At 44.5% G+C, this 15912-nt stretch overlaps 1 protein-coding gene across 3 annotated transcripts in view; it reads right to left on the bottom strand.

Moving 5' to 3' along the window:
• Positions 1–1605, bottom strand: part of WFS1 (wolframin ER transmembrane glycoprotein) — a 35239-nt gene extending 33634 nt beyond the window's left edge. Inside the window, exon 1 of one of the 3 annotated variants that reach the window (XM_066573306.1) lies at positions 1471–1605. The gene's annotated coding sequence lies outside the window, so the exon portion shown is untranslated. Of the gene's footprint in view, positions 1–1175; positions 1349–1470 lie in introns of those variants that run through there. The other 2 variants (XM_066573304.1, XM_066573305.1) reach the window with 2 other exon arrangements.
• Positions 1606–15912: the final 14307 nt, after the last annotated feature.

The following is a 15912-nucleotide window of genomic DNA, read 5'->3' as shown; positions in this document are numbered from 1 at the left end:
CTAGGAAACCCTGAATCCAAAACTGGATTGCAAAGGGTTAATAACACCTCATGGGCCTGGTCATACGAACGTAAAATGGCTACAAGTCCCAGCCAAACTGTAGGTCTAACGCTTCCGACTGTCAGCATCATAGAGATGCGAGAAACCGAACGGTCCCCATTATAGTCAATGCAGTCCTTTCGGCGCTGTTAGGCTCCAACATAAGACGAATCTGTTTGGCTACGGGGATTCCCCTTTCCTGCTCCACGAACGGATCAGGAAAACGGAACCCCTGCTGCAAATGTGACAGCATTACCCGTCCAGTAACATCTGCAGGCTTAATCATAGATACACTGTTGTTTTTTAGGGTATGATCATCAAACGTGGACGAATTGTTGAATTTTAGGTGGATTTCCCCCTTTTGTAAAAAAATGGATAACGTGAAATCCACAGTGAATATTCAGCAGAAAACGTCTCCTATGGGCGGATTTAATCCTTAGCATGCTGTAATAGCAGCTGAGATTTGTCAACCCTCTTCCATGAATCCCTTCTGATGTCAGTAGCAGCAGATCCATGGAGGCGGCAGTTCATCAAGGACCACGGATCTAATATCCCGATTATTATACAGAAGCGGTCCCACACCAGAGCTCATTACTAACTTACAGAAAGAGATCCCAACATTCACAGAGCTGAAAATACTGCAAAAAAGAAATAATCATTCCTATCAAGTTGGGAAAAATGTCACATAGCTGATGATTCGTAATGTCTATTACTAGGAAAGATGGGTGACAAGCAAGACAACACCCATTATAGCTCCTGCAGGGGTGGTCACCCAGCTTTCCTGCAACTTTGCACTAATCATGAAATGGCAATCTGCTACTGCCAGAGGACTACATAAGTAGGCAGCACTGCCGGTCAGGAACCTGGGAAAGCTGGGTACACTAAGAGTCGTATTGGCAGTCACCTTTCAAAAAAAAACATTGGATTTATCATTTAAGGTGGAAATGTCTCCTCCTTAAATGCACTTGGCAAGGAATAACCCAGAGCATCTACAGAGCGCCCATGCCAGTCACATAACACACACATAGCAGCATACAGAGAAAAACAAGCCGCCTGTACAGTCAGCCATAGCTCAGCACATTGCATCACTGCAGCAGGCCCTGGCATAGCCACCAGCAGGGCGTACTCGTTATTACCAGCCTGTCAGCAGCTCTGTCCCCTTGTGCGGGCTCCTGGGCGTCCTCCCTGCAGGGTAACTGCTGGATCCGGGCTGTCAGGGAGCTGCCATACATGCGTATCACTTCCACCTTCTACTTTGCAACTGCACCCCGTCCACTGTCAACTGCCTGCACTGTCCAGGCTGACTAATCACCCGCGAGCTGATGACTCATACAGAGCGGCTGCAGAACTGTGCGGCGATTGATTGCTTCGGCCTGCCCCGGGCAGCGCGCTGACTACAAGGCGTTCTAAAAAAAGAACGTAATGCATTACCTGCCGTGTTATTCCATCCGCCCGGAAGCCTGCCGTTACCCGAGCAGGGGCGCTCCGGCCTCTGTTTATTCACTACATGTATACATCTTCTATGGTTACATTGTTTCTTATGGCTCCTAACAAGAATGGCTGCCTTGAGGCACCGCCCTCAAATATTGGCCACGCCCCCATAATGACAGTGTTCCATGAACTGTTGCACTAGAGTGCCTCCACAAATAGTGATAACTAGTAAGTGGAAATAAATAATGCTAGTGAATAGAGTGGCTTCTCTGTAGGGTATCTATAGATGGGCCTGGCACAGTCTTTACATTGTACAGGGTGGTAGTATGGCCCTCCATTGCACCGCTGGCATTTAATCTGATAAATACAAGTTTTTCAACAATTCTTTTTCATCTTTTCATCCTCACTTTTCATGAGTTATAACTTTTTTATTTTTCTTTCGACACAGCAGGATTTTTGCTAAACAAGTTGGAATTTTAATACGGAGTCGAGTCCTATTATTATGACCACCAGCTAATACCCGTTGTGTGCCGCATGGACAGCAGCTAGACAGGCTGGGGATGACTCAGGTGCTGGTAGGTGGTCTCAGGTATCTGGAGCCATGCTGACTGCAGTGTACCCCACAGTTACTGGAGGGTGCTCGTGGGAGGATCCATAGAGCGAACAAGACGACCGAGGTGGTCCCACAGATGCTCAGTTGGGTTCAAGTCTGGGGAATTTGGGAGTAGGGAAGTACTTGGAAGTCTTGGTTCTGCTCTTCCAACAACTGTCGGACATTTCTATAGTGTGACATGTTACATTGTCTTGTTTGAAGACCCCATCTGCCCGAGTGAAGACTAACAGCATGTATGGATGTAGGTGATCTGCAAGGGTGGATTTATAACCAGATCGGTTCAGAATGCCTTCCAATAGATGAGCGACCCAGAGAATTGGCACAAAAGAATTCCCCAGACCATGACACTGGGTGTTTATTCTCTGATGTTTCTCGCCTGACACACCAACATCCATCTATTCAATGAAGCAGAAAACAAGACTTACAGGAGAAGGCAAGCCTTTGCCAATCAGCGGTGGTCCAAATATGATACTACCGTGTGAAATGAAGCCCTTTCTCCTGATGCACCTTTGTTCACATAGGTGCAGTGACCATCCGTCTGCTTCGGAGCCCCACAGGAGGGTTCACTTCACACACACGTCTGGTAGCCCCCTGGTTCATTTTCTTGGTGAGCTGCTGAACTGCAACGTATCGGTTGTCCCTCGTGTACCTTCATAGCCGATGCTCACCTCTCCAATCTTTGGCACGTGGTGCTCCGCAGTTTCCACATTGATTATTCCTAATGGTGCTTTTTGTCCACCCACGATACACTATCACCCCAGCGGCTAGCGAACAGTTCACAAACTGCGCTGTTTGATAAATACCGCCACCCTTGGCCTGAAAGCCGATAATCATCCAACTCTGATAAATCGCCCCTTTTACCCATCATAACAACAAGTGATGTGTGAGCAGACAGCCAATCGCACACCTTATATACCCACCAAGCCAGCCCACCACCGTCACTTCATGGGCTACATGCTGCCACCATCAAAAGTAGGAGGTGGTGATATAATGGGACTCAGCTGTGTAGTACTATTTAATGTACTATACAATGTATTTAAAACTTTTAAACATTTTTAAGTGGAGTGAAATAGAAAAAAAACACAATTGTGTAATTGGGGGGTTTTCTTTTTGCGGTGTTCATGTTGCAGCAAAACGGACAAGATAACATATTTCTGCAAGTCAGTACAAATGTGGCAATACCAAATTGTATAGTTTTTTTTATTGTTACCACTTATAAAAAATAAAAGAACCTTTTAAAAAGTGCTTTTGTCATCATATTCCGAGACCAATAACTTTTATTTTTTAGTCATTGTGGCTGTGTGAGGGGGTGTTTTTTGAGGGTCAACTTGTAGTTTTTTTGGTACCATTTTGGTGTACATTCAACTTTTTGATCACTTGTTATTCAATTTTTCTTAGCAGATGGGGTGCCCCCAAAAAGCTAATTCTGGCGTCATGTTTTTTTTTTCTTACATTTTTCACCATAGAGGACAGATAATTATATATTTTAATAGTTTGAACTTTTACAAATGTGGCAATACCAATTTATTTTATTTTTTTACATGAAAAATGGGAAAAGTTTTTTTTTCACAGTAATAGCACTCGTTAGTGACCCCCTGATAGTAATAGTGCCCCTTAGTGTAATAGTATACCTCTGCATAATAGATGCCAGCTCTGCATAGTGTTAGTGATGACAGTGCAAATACCTCCCGTGATCACAGGGGACATAGTAACATAGTATGTTAGGCTGAATGAAGACATTGTCCATCCAGTTCAGCCTGTTTTAACCTCCTCCTTGTTGGTCCAGAGGAAGGCAAAAAAAACAGTGAGCCAATTAGCTCCTATGGAGGAAAAAATTCCTTCCTGACTCCATAATGGCAGCCAGAGTAATCCCTGGATCAATATTTTAAATCAACAACCGTGCTGGTCATCTAATGCCTATATCCTGTAATATCATAGCGCTCTAGAAAGACATCAAGTCCCCTCTTAAACTCCTCTATAGATTTTGCCATCGCCACATCCTCAGGCAGAGAGTTCCACAGTCTCACTGCTCTTACAGTAAAGAACCCCCTTCTATGTTGGTGATGAAACCTGCTTTCCTCTAAACGTAGCGGATGCCCTCTTGTTACCGTCGCAGTCCTGGGTATAAACAGATCATGGGAGAGATCCTTGTATTGTCCGCTCATGTATTTATGCATAGTTATTTGGTCGCCCCTTAATCGTCTTTTTTCTAGGGTAAATAATCCCAATTTTGGTAGCCTCTCTGGGTATTCCAGTCCTCCCATTCCGTTTATTAATATAGTTGCCCTTCTTTGAACCCCTTCAAGCACTGCAACATCTTTCCTGAGCACTGGTGTCCAGAACTGTACATAGTATTCCATGTGAGGCCTGACAAGTGCCTTATATAGTAGAAGAGTAATGTTCTCATCCCTCGCCCCTATACCTCTTTTAATGCACCCCAAGACTTTATTTGCTTTGGCAGCTGCTGACTGGCATTGAATATGTCAGTTAAATCTGCAATCCACTAGTACCCCCAGGTCTTTTTCCATATCACTTTTCCCTAGCAGTACCCCATTAAGCGTATATTGGTGACATCCATTCCTTCTTCCCATGTGCATAACCTTACATTTGTCAACATTGAACTTCATTTGCCATTTTTCTGCCCAAGCCCCCAGCTTATCTAGGTCCGTTTGTAGCCGCACATTGTCCTCCATTGTATTAATTGTCTTGTATAATTTTGTATCATCTACAAATATCGATATTTTACTGTGCAGCCCCTCTATCAGGTCATTGATAAATATATTGAACAGAATGGGGCCCAATACTGAACCCTGTGGCACTCCGCTAGCAACGGTGGTCCAATCAGAGTACGAACCATTTATTACTACCCTCTGTTTTCTATCTCTGAGCCAGTTCCTTACCCAGAGATACACAATTTCGCCCAATCCGAGCTGTCCCATTTTATATATCAACCTATTATGCGGCATGGTGTCAAATGCTTTAGAGAAGTCCAGATATACGAGATCAATAGACTCTCCCAGGTCCAGCCTAGAACTTACTTCATCGTAGAAGCTGATCAAATTGGTCTGACATGATTGCACCCTCATGAACCTGTGCTGATGAGGAGTTATACCATAGTTTTCCTTGAGGTATTCTAGGATGGCGTCGAATATTTTTTCAATTATTGAAATGAGACTTACTGGCCTGTGGTTACCACGCTCTCTTATGGACCCCTTTTGTATATTGAAACCACATTGGCAATGCGCCAATCCAGTGGCACAACCCCGGTCTCAATAGTGTCCATATATGTAAGAAATAGCGGTCTAGCTATCACCTCACTTAGTTCCCTTAGAACCCTTGGGAGTATTTTATCAGGGCCCGGCGATTTATCGATTTTGATCCTCTTCAATCGGTTCTGCACTTCCTCCTGTGTTAGGCATGCAATATTTAGTGGGGGATTTGTTTTATTTCCCTGCATCTCGTGTGACATTTCATTTTCATTCGTGAATACACTAGAAAAAAACTAATAGATTTGCCTTCCCCCCATCGTCTTCTATGGTTCCTCCCGCATTATTTGTTAGTTGGCCAGTGCTTTCAGTGCAAATCCTTTTACTGTTTATACATTTGAAGAATAGTTTAGGATTATTTTTGCTCTCTTTGGCTACCAGTCTTTCTGCCTCCTCCTTAGCAATTTTGATCTTTTCTTTACATAATTTGTTTTTTTCCCTGTATTATTTTAGCTCTTCTTCATTGCCTTCCTGTTTTAATAGTTTAAAGGCTTTCTTTTTTTTGTTTATTGCCCCCCTTACAATCTTGTCGAGCCACATTGCTTTCCTTCTACTTGTAGTTCTTTTATTTTTAAAGGGTATGAACAGCTCACACAAGGTCATTATGATGTTTTTAAACTTCTCCCATTTGTCGTCTGGACTGTTATTTATGAGCACATCCCTTGTGATTAGTGTTCTTCTCTTTCCTTTTTCTTCTCTATCCAGACCCATACCACCATGATGACTTCTAGCCACAGCTTGTCTTTGCAGAATTTAACACATATTTGTCTTCTTGCTTTTCCAGCATCATCCCTTCTTTTTCCAAACCTCTACACAATCTCCATGTCCATAGTGCCCAAGATCGTTATCAGGCCCCATATATTAACTGCAGCTTTTTTTTTACAGACCATTTGTAATGATGCCCACATAGGTCCCCATCAGTAATAATGCCCCCTTCCTTCTGGCAGTGCAGGTACATGTCGAGACACGTGACTGCTGTGGCCAATTCCTGGTCTCAGAATCTAAGGCCAGGATTTGGCCAGTGCTGGTCATGTACCTCGACATGTACTCATACCCACATTACTCAGATGTGGGAAGGAGTAGTCCAGAGTGGCTTGGAAACAGATGAATACATATAATTTTATTTTGCCAGGCGAAAAGGGTTGGTTTAACTGCTTCTCACAAGTTCTGCTGAACCAGTGAAAACCAGAGTTAGGGGCATCCTTCAGTCTGCCGGAGAGCAGCCAGTCGGGCTGCATGTATACAGTGTTGGATTCTCTGCAATATCCATAAATCATAAGTGATTTTATCCCCACTGAGTTGCATTAAAAACCAATGAGACACAACGTAACATTTTTTACTTTCAGAAAGAAGGCTTTGCCTCATAAACCTTAAAGCGCCACTCCGGTGATTTCCTTTTCCATTCATTATGTAGCTATTCCCCCAGTATATATAAATCAGCTAGTATTACTTTGGTTAGTTATTTCTTTCTATCTGAAACTCCTGCCCTCCTTTTCCTCAGATGGTCATGTGATCCCAGTTCTGACCAGCTCAGATTTACCTGGGGTTATGTGTTCAGTTCCTAGTCAGTTTCTCAGTCTCTGTGATGCTATCACTCACATGGAACCTACCACAGAAAGAGGCACTCCTGTTACAGTTACTGATGATGATCACACAGCTCCTGTCACACAGTTATAATAGAGGAGTTCACAGCTCATCCTCCAGACTGTATACTTATGGTCTGTAGCTTATACATGTGAATATAGAAGATAATGATAAACTGTCCCCCAAGCAGGCAGAAATGGTATAGTTTTTAGCAAATGCTGTGTTGATGTGTCTTTGGAATGATATGAAAGTAAAATCAAGAAAAGCTCACCATCAAGATGTTGCTGACAAGCATCAGACAGGGGGCACTGCATGGAAGTAGCTGCAATGCACAGAGGAGGGCAGGGATGGAAAAATATGTTTTTGCTGGAGTGGCCCTTTAAAAAGTTTCTTTAGATACGTTGCTATAGAGCTATTTCTTAACTTCCTTGCTAAAGATGACATTAAGGTCTTACTGAAGTGGACTATAGTTGATCCTGTACCCCATTACAGACTATCCCAAAAGTAGAAAAAAACACCAGTACTCTCCAATCAGTGTTCAGGGTCATCTCAGTAGTGCTCACCAATGGGCACATAAGAGTCCATGCCAGAAAGCTGGACCTACTGGGCTGTGTCTTTTGAGCACATGAAATAAATAGATTGTTTTAACGTATCCGTGGATGCCATGCTTTCGGTAATTGTGCTGAATTGTAACATTGTGGACTGTTAATATAATAAACTTCTTTCTGTCACATGCACATTCTTCCAACCCCTTGAAAAGTTACAAAGGCCAAAAAAATAATGGTGGAGGGGGAGAAAAAGAGCACTTTAGCCAAGACTAAAGTCCAGTTTGGTCATAAACTTTGTTATGTCTATAAAAACAGCTGCCTTAGAAGTTTGTGTTGTCTTATCAATAGGGGGATGTGAAGTAGAGACACTTAGGGTATTGTTTCAAGGGCCGATAGTTGCCCGAATAATCGCTCAAATGACCAGTTATGATGACTGTCATCCATTGTAAGCACGGTACCCGACAGAGTAAGTGAGCGATAACTGCTCACTTGTCGTTGTTGCTTGTTAGCTAAGCTAAAAACCAAGTGACTGTCGGCCTGTGTAAACAGGCAGTTCATCTATGAACAACTGCCTGTTTACTGTGAATGGGTGCGGGTGGGCCGGAGGAGATCTCCAATTCACTCTGCCTCCATTCAGTGAGTGATTATCTCTCCTGTGTGAAAGCACAGGAGTGATAAGTGTTGGGATGGCGACACTCGTCTTGTGTAAAAGTACCCTAAATGAAACTACACATAGACACTGAATTATGTATACATATTTTAATTAGCACTTGTTATTTCACACTCTGATTGGGCGTTGCATTAGAACTATGTAACATTTTTTTCTATAAATTAAGAGAGCTGAGACAAGATTCCTAAGACTATGTTATCCAGTCCTGTAGGCCCAATGCACACTGGTGGATTTCTGCTGCGGAATCCGCGGTGGATGTACGGCCACAGATTCCGCAGCAATGTCCGTCCAGAGCATGCAATGTAAATGATTCTTCCACGCACATGAGCGGAAATCACTTGCGATTTCCGCTTGCGGAGGAAGAATCGCAGCATGCTCTATTTTCATGTGGGACTCACACGGACTGCTTCCCTTGCTGTTAATGGAAGCTATCCGACCCGTGGCGATTCCGAAATGTCAATTTTTAAATCACCGTGGATCCGTGTCATCGCCGGTGCTGCATTTTCTGCACCGCGCTGGCGCGCCGGCCGGCACATCTGCAGGACAGCGAGGAAGAATCCGGAGAGGTACACGGGGTCACCGGACAGGCACAGGGTCTGATTCTGCAGCGGGAACCCGCATGCAGAATCTGACCCGACCGTGTGCATTCGGCCTTAGTCTTGACAACTTCTTCTTTGGGGTAAAACCTCTAACAGGACTAAACCTTCACCCACTGTGATTGTTATCAAATCTGTCAGCATAGTAGACTACAACTATAGTAGGACTGTAGACAATAGCCATAGGCACTGTGCGGACTGCCACACCTATTATCTGTTATATACGGTTCATATTTATCAATGTGAACACCCAAAAAACTGAAAGTCCACCTCTACTACCTTCTTGGTCATTGGCCCCTTTCCAAATCAGAAGCGCAGAAGAGAGCTGTTTTTGCTCCTTTCAGCTTTGCCAGTCTCTAAGGGCTCATGTCCACGGGCAAAATATGATTTAAGATCCGCAGCGGATCTCCCGCATGTGGATCCGCATCCCATAGGGATGCATTGACCACCCGCGGGTAGATAAATACCCGCGGATCGTCAATAAAAGGGATTTAAAAAAAAAATGGAGCATGGAAAAATCTGGACCATGCTCCATTTTCGTGCGGGTCTCCCGCGGGGACGGCTCCCGCGGGCTTCTATTGAAGCCTATGGAAGCTGTCCGGATCCGCGGGAGACCTAAAATAGGAATTTAAAGTATTTACCATCCGTAGCGGACCGGGAAGGTCTCCTCTTCCTCACGGCCGCATCTTCCTTGCTTCGGCTCGGCGGATGTGCCCGGCGCATGCGCGCGGCACGTTGACGACGTGCCGGCGACGTGCCGCCGGCGTGAGGAATTCATCCGCCGGCCGAACAAGAAGATCCGGCCGTGAGGAACAGCTGACCTTCCCCGCCCGCGCCGGATAGGTAAATGCTTTTAAATTCTTATTTTCGGCGCTCATGTCCGCGGGGCAGGAGGGACCCGCTGCAGATTCTACATGGAGAATCTGCAGCGGATCTTATTTTCCCCGTGGACATGAGGCCTAAGTACTTCTCATTGACTTGGGTGAGTACTGCAACCATTACATTGGGTTGCTCTTAGGCCACGTGACCAATATACATGATGTCACATGCCTGAGAAGAGACCCCAACGGACACCCGAGTGCCACTATTTTTTCAAACAGCGCCACTATTTTTTCAAACAGTTGATTATTGTACATCACAAGGGGGTAGATCCTCCTGATCAGATATTGATGACCTATCCTGAGGAGAGCTTATTAATATATTAATCCTGGGAAACCACTTCAACCTCAGTGCATGCAGGGTGCTGAATCATGCTAATCCACATATCAATTCCGTCTTGGAACCAAGATCTCGGTGACCATGCTATACTAGGGGTATACATTGCTTCAAGTCTTTGGGTATATTCAAGAATGGTGGACAGAATATGATTTGGCGCTTGACTCGAGGAGTTTCAGAAGTGGTAGACGAAGTACTAATCTTCATGTATCAAGAGTATATAAACAGTTTGTGTTATTAAATATACATATAAATACACACACACACACACTATATACTCTTTCATTTAGGCTGGGATCGATTCAGACGGACTACACATCTCTGCACATATTTAAAGGGAACCTGTCACCTGCCTAGGCCGAATGCACACGACCGGATCGGATTCCAACTGTGAAATCCCGCAGTGGAATCAGACTCTGTTCCCCGGCATTGAGCCCTGCGCACCTGTCATCTTGTTTTCTCTCTGCTCTGCGGATGTGCGGACTGGCACGCTGTCGCACATGTGCAGTGCAGATAGTTGTGCCGGCGATGACGCAGATCTGCTGTGACTTGCTGCAGGACGGACGGCTTCCACTGACTAGTGTGAGACTCACACTAGAATAGGACATGCTGCGATTTCCACCCCGAGAGTGGAAAATCGCTGTTGATTCCCGCTCGTGGGCATAGAAAAACATTTCCCGTAGCATGTCTATTGGTAGTATTTGCTGTGGGATCTGGAGGCGAACGCTCACTCCAGATCCCGCAGTGCAAATATGCCCGTGGGTATTCGGCCTAAAGCACCAAAAACTAACTTCTGGTGCCATTAGGGCAGGTGACAGGGAGCCAGTGCGTTATTTTCATACTTACCTGATTCCCACGGTGCCCACTGCTGAAGTCCGTACGCCAGACAAAAATCTATCTCTTCAGAGTCTTATGCGCTCCCTCTCCTATACAAGTCTATGGGAATGCGTGTGCACTGGACAGTGAAAAAAGTCCGATTTTTGGCTGGCATACGAAATTCAGCTGTGGGCACCGCGAGAACCAGGCGAGTATGAAAAATACAACACCCAGCTCCCTGTCACCTGCACTAAGAGCACTAGAAGTTAGTTTATGGTGCTTTAGACAGGTGACAGTTTCCCTTTAAAGATGCAACTACTTTATTGGAAACTATTTGTGTACCACACCTAAGCCAGCGTCTTGTCCAGAATGGAGCTCATTCACAAGGGATAATCATGTTCATACTGCGGTCAGAGCGCACCAGGTACTGATTCTTTACGCAACTAATTTATCATCAGCATGTGACACTTTGATAATCTTGGTGCAAATATTGGCAGCATGGCCTCCAGGAAAACTGACTTAAAGAACCCTCTTAATAAATTCCCCCCCAATTTTCAGTTATCCAACAAATACCAAACAGATCAGCTTCTACAATGAAACTGCAATGAAGTCTATTCACCACTCGATGGCAGTATGGTCCATACAGTATTTCAGATAGTGCAATCTAAATCTGTCAATGTGCAATATATGTATTATGAGGTCCACATTTTCTCTTCTAGCAATCTGTTCACGGGATGAATACTAACCTAACATGATGTCATCAACAAAGTGAATTGAATATTCAAAGAAAGAGGGTTGAAGAACAACTGACAGCAAAAGGACAGCAAGTCTATCAAGTGTCTCACAGAGACAAACATACAACAGTTCATTGAAAATCTTGAATACAGTATGATGATTTATTATTTAATATCCTATACTTTTGCACTTGAAGTACTACTTGGCTTGGACTGATGAGAGCTAAAAGTTAGAAACATCTACAGTACACACAGGTTAGAACGAGGGCCCGTTGTCCCCTGTGCTCCTCACAGCAGGATTACTGTACCCACGGCAGTAAGGAGAAGACTAAATAAAGCGCTTGTTGTGCAACTGCACTAGTGCTCTATTCACCTTCAATGGCAATGCTGAGATAGTGGGTGGTGTATGGCTAGTTTCGTCAGCCTCATTGAAATGAATGAAGCGCGCTTTGCGAATGCTCGGCCAGCGCTCCATTAAGAGTGACTTCACTGCGGATGCAAATGCGAGTGCCAAAAGGGCCCGATGACCAGGGGCCGAAAATAACAGACCACGTAGAAGGAGAGGGAGATTTCTTTCTTGCAGGGAACTCGGTCCCCAACATAAATGACGGTGCAATCATCCAGAACTCGGGAGAAGTAAAAAAGCTGCGATATATGTAAGACCAGCCCAACACGATAGTTAGTGTGTGCACACTAAAAAGACAGTGACAACGACGGATGAGTTCAGACTGGGGCAGTATTTCCCCAAGGGGGTCATAGTTGGGGACTGTAGTTTTAACCCTTTCCAATCCACTGTCTGACATCTAAAGACATTCTGATTCAAGACTGTACAGCTCCGATGTCAGAAAACATCCGTCAGCACGTTCTTACTGTACATTACTAACTGCTCTGTGGTCTAGGGCCTGTCACATGCTGCAGTACTGGCTCTAGCCAGCAGATGGCGCCATTGTATAATCACAGAAAGAGAAAGCCTCCTAGGAAACCCTGAATCCAAAATTGGATTGCAAAGGGTTAAGAGGTTAACACAATGCAGGTTATGTTAGTTAGTGAGTGATGCTAAGTACAGTTAGCGAGCAGTGTGATGTGTACGGTGTTATGATGCACAGTGTATTGTGACGGGGGACAGGGCTATGTGCAGATGAGAGACAGAAATGCTGTAGTGTGAGATAAATGTTTATGTGAGATGATGTTAATGAAAAAATGTTGATATTGTGTTAGCCAGTAGAGAAAAATGTGATTGTTCCCAGCAAGAGAAACCAAGTAATCTTGTAGATATGAGACCTTTTCGTGGCTAACAAAAATACATGATGTTATTACTGCCTCTGACCTTTGGTAATACAGAGTACAATTACGGTTACAGAGCAATACAAGCATGGTGGCTGGTAATTATGGTAACAAAGTGCCCTGTCACCAAAATGCTTAGACAGAGATATGTTACAAATGTGATACCCATTTTATTATGCAACGTTTAAATATTTGTGCCCTCCTATGGAGTGTAAGCACTAATTACCCTATTTCTACAGTAAAATACATTTTTTATAAAAAATATATTGCCTCTGCCTCCGTCTATCAGTCACGACTAGTACTGGTACGAGGGACAATGACAGCTCAGCGATATGTTCAGGACATCCTGCAGCCACATGTGTTCCTCTCATGGCGGCTTCCAAGAGACATTTTCTAGCAGGTTAATGCTCAGTCACACACAGCAAGAATGTCTCCACGACATTGCCAGACTTTCGTGGCATGCCCACACGCTGTACCTATTGATCTATGGGACCATCTGGGATGCTAACCGACAGCCTACAAGTTTGCATGATCTAGAGGTTCAGTTAGAGCAAATTTGGACTGATATGCCACAGGTTACCATAAGAAACCTAAATGCCTCCATGCCCGCCTGTATCACATCTTGCATCCAAGCTAGAGGCGGAACAATAGCATACTAGAGCCTCCATGCCCGCCTGTATCACATCTTACTTCCAAGCTAGAGGCGGTAGAACAGGGTACTAGAGCCTCCCTGCCTGCCTGTTTCACATCTTGTATCAAAGCTAGAAATAGTACAACAGGGTACTAGAACCTCGATGCCAGCCCGTATCACAACTTGTATCCAAGCTAGAGGCAGCACAACAGGGTACTAGAGCCTCCATGCATGCCCGTATCACATCTTGTATCCAAGCTAGAGGCGGTACAACAGGGTACTAGAGCCTCCATGCCAGCCCGTATCACATCTTGTATCCAAGCTAGAGGCAGCACAATAGGGTACTAGAGCCTCCATGCATGCCCGTATCACATCTTGTATCCAAGCTAGAGGCGGTACAACAGGGTACTAGAGCCTCCATGCATGCCCGTATCACATCTTGTATCCAAGCTAGAGGCGGTACAACAGGGTACTAGAGCCTCCATGCCCACCTGTATCACATCTTGTATCCAAGCTAGAGGCGGTACAACACAGTACTAGAGCCTCCCTTCAAGGGATCAGTTTTCTGCAATGAATTATCATTTTTATCTGGTGTTGTAATCATTTAATTATATCAACGTTACAATCACACAGGGAAAATTTCATCCCATTCTTTTAGGTGCTTGATTTTTTGACACTGAGTATCTATCTGTCTATCCATCCAGCTCGCCCCACCACCTGCACTAGTGACCCTTTTCCCTCACATTTTCTCCATTCCCTCTCCCCGGTTGTCATCTCCCACCTCCCTACTATATTTAACGTCTCTGACCTTTGGCATCTTCCCCTCTTCATTCAAACATGCTATCATATCCCCAGTGCTTTTAGTACCATCTCTATGCTGAAGTCACCCAGTTATACACCTCCTTCTGCGACATCACAGCAACATTCCACCAGAACGCCACCGACTGTCCGTCCGCTGTCTCTAAAATTATGCCCTCTCTCTATCTAAAACTGAGCCACTCAAAAACTGACCTACTGGTGTTTCCGCCCTCTACTAACCCACCTCATCCTGACATCTCCATCTCAGTGTGTGGCACCACCATAACTCCAAGCACACCCGCTGTCTTTGGATAATAATCGATTCTGATCTCTCCTTCACCCCCTACATCCAATCTTTTGCCTGAACATGTCACTTGCACCTCAAGAACATCTCAAGAATCCGCCCTTTTCTCACTGTGGATACACTAAAAACCCTCACCGCACCCTTCACTCCGCCAACAAAATCAAATTAAGCACCTCTTTAACTCGAACCTCTCATTCCCGCCTCCAAGACTTCTCCAGAGCTGCACCAGTCCTCTGGAACGCACTACCCAAAACTATCCAGGCAATCCCTGACGCACATAATTTCAGGCGTGCTCTAAAAATGCACCTTTTCAGGAAGGCATACCATATCTCCTGAACCAAACCCCTCTGTACTTCATCTGTTAACATGCTTCCTGTCCTACTGATTGTGCAGCATCTGAGGAGCGGACCCACAGCTGAGGAAATGGTGGGGATAGATAAGGGATTTCTGTCACGGTGGCTCTACCATCTCCACCTCTGGGGGTAGCTCGGGACCCAACCAAGTTCCTGCTTGGGGGAGGTCACAAGGAAAATGTAACTGGAGGTTACCTGTAGTCTTCTTGTCACTCGTGACGCCACCGTCTTCTGCGGTGAATCTCGATGATGGAATAAAATAGTCCACACACAGGGATAAACTTTATGTTGGCACTATATAAATAAATATTATCTAGCTATCTATCAATATATCTATCTATCCTCATGTACGTTTATCTTTGTATTTCTGTACTTATGAGACAACAGTGTGATTGTTCTCAGTAAGAGAAACCAAGTAATCTTGTAGATATGATACCTTTTAATGGGTAACAAAAATACATGATGTTACAGCAAGCTTTCAAAATATCGGCCCCTTCGTAAGGCTATTGAATGAGGGGGCGATATCCCAAAAGCTCGCTGTAACATCATGTATTTTTGTTAGCCATTAACACTTTCCAATCCACTGTCTGACGTCTGAAGACATTCTGATTGAAGGATGTAAAGCTCCGATGTTAGAAGACGTCCGGCAGGGTATTCTTACTGCATATTACTGGCCAATCTGTTGTAGGGGGCCTCTCCAGCATGTCACATACCGCAGTACTGGCTCTAGCATGCAGATGGCGCCATTGTATAATGGCAGAAAGAGAAAGCCCCCTAGGAAACCCTGAATCTAAAATTGGATTGCAAAGGGTTAAAAGGTATCATAGCTACAACATTAATTAGTTTATCTTACTGAGAACAATCACACTTTACTCTACTGGCTAACACGGTACTAAACCTTTTTTTTCCTATGAGACAACAGGCATGCCATTACACTGCATAAATTCAGTCATTCAGGTTTACTGCAGGGATCTGCCCTTTCCCCTCTCATTTGCCTTCTATGGGACATTTTAGAGTTCCCTTGAGATGC

This window comes from Eleutherodactylus coqui, chromosome 7, assembly GCF_035609145.1.
Source record: "Eleutherodactylus coqui strain aEleCoq1 chromosome 7, aEleCoq1.hap1, whole genome shotgun sequence".
NCBI lineage: Eukaryota > Metazoa > Chordata > Amphibia > Anura > Eleutherodactylidae > Eleutherodactylus > Eleutherodactylus coqui.
This window is presented reverse-complemented; position numbering and strand designations above follow the sequence as displayed.